The sequence below is a fragment of the Onychomys torridus genome, chromosome 14 (genome assembly GCF_903995425.1).
Source record: "Onychomys torridus chromosome 14, mOncTor1.1, whole genome shotgun sequence".
Classification (NCBI taxonomy): domain Eukaryota; kingdom Metazoa; phylum Chordata; class Mammalia; order Rodentia; family Cricetidae; genus Onychomys; species Onychomys torridus.
In genome coordinates this window covers 40,577,890-40,579,580 of record NC_050456.1, presented here as the reverse complement: position 1 = coordinate 40,579,580, position 1,691 = coordinate 40,577,890, and positions in this window count along the sequence as shown.

The following is a 1,691-nucleotide window of genomic DNA, read 5'->3' as shown; positions in this document are numbered from 1 at the left end:
ATGCATGCACAAAGACCTGAATTCAAATACCTACCTAGTACTTTCAAAAATAAAACAAAACAAAACAATGAGAGCCCAGGTGTGTCATCCCAGCGCCTGGGATTACAAGAGCTCGGCAGATCCTGAAGGCTTGTTGATCTAGCTGAAATGGCAATCCTCAGGTTCAGGGAGAGACCTTGTCTCACAAAAATGAAGGTGAAGAAGTGATTGTGGAACACCCCTGACATCATTGACCTTTGACAGCCACATGCACCCACTTGGGTGAGGGAGCATATGCACAGTGCACACACACAGAGATAAAGGGCTCTAGACGATACTGAACTGGCCTCACACATCATGGGAAAGATGCTCAATAACGTATCTAAAGGGGAAAGAGGGGAACAGAAGACACTGCCTGAGCACCTTGTGTAGAGCAATGCACAGCTTTGTTAGAAGGCATTTAGCTCTGTCCGAGGGTTGAAGGACTTTAAACAGTCCTACTAGAAGCCCGTGATGGAGAGGGCAAGGGGTCCGCCTTCAAACCAGCCTCGCTGTAAGAAACTCCTTGAGCTCACTTGCGTTTATTCCCTTCCTTTTATTTTGTTGTTTCTAGTTAAATTGTTTTTGTTTAGATGGATTCTTTTGTTTTATATGTATGTTTTGCTGGTGTGTGTGTACGCACACCCCATGTGTGCCTGGTGCCCTCTGAGTTCAGAAGACCCCATCAGATCCCCTGGAGTTATGGATAGCTGGGGGCCACCATGTGGGTGCCAGAGACCAAACCTGAGGCCTGTGAGAAAACAATCTCCCCAGCCTGTTTTCTCTTTTTTCTTTCTTTCTTTCTTTCTTTTTTTTTTTCTTTTTTGGTTTTTTGAGACGGGGTTTCTCTGTGTAGCTTGGTGCCTTTCCTGGAACTCACTCTGTAGTCCAGGGTGGCCTCGAACTCACAGAGATCCACCTGCCTCTGCCTCCCAAGTGCTGGGATTAAAGGTGTGCGCCACCACCACCTGGCTGTTTTCTCATTTTTGACTTAACTGTCTGTCCGCTTTTATTTAGTTCTGTTTTTAAGAATCGAAGGCATTGGCAAACATACCTCTGCCTAAGAGGACAGTTTTGACTATTCTCTGCACAGCAGAGATATCTTCAGAGTTATCCTGTACTTGTTATGCTGAAATAGTCCATGTGAGATACTTACTGACAACCATCCCAATTAAGCCAATTAAAAGTCCTGAATCCTTTATTTAATGGCCAGACCAAGAGAGGGTTCACACCTCTGGAAAGTCTCTTGGTGCCCAAGTTCAGGGGCACTGTGTTTGTAAAGACAAAACTATAATTACATCACTGTCCATGACAGTGGCAGTGGGCAGAGGGGTACATTAGTGAGTGATTTAGGGTTGCCTAGAAACATGTGCTTTCTTTGCAAGGCCCAGAAGTATCTTCCAGACACTACATAATATGTTTGGAACATGATCAAGGTTGTGGACAGTCCTAGGTCACCAAAGTGAATGTGGTTTTTTTCTTTTTTCTTTTTTCTTTGTTTGTTTTTGTTTTTGAGACAGGGTTTCTCTGCATATCCCTGGCTGTCCTAGAACTCCCTCTGTAGTCCAGGCTGAACCTGAACTCAGAAATCCTCCTGCCTCCTGAGATCTGGGATTAAAGGTTTGTGCCACCACCTCTCAGCATAAGCATTTATCAAGTGTCCTACAGCATGC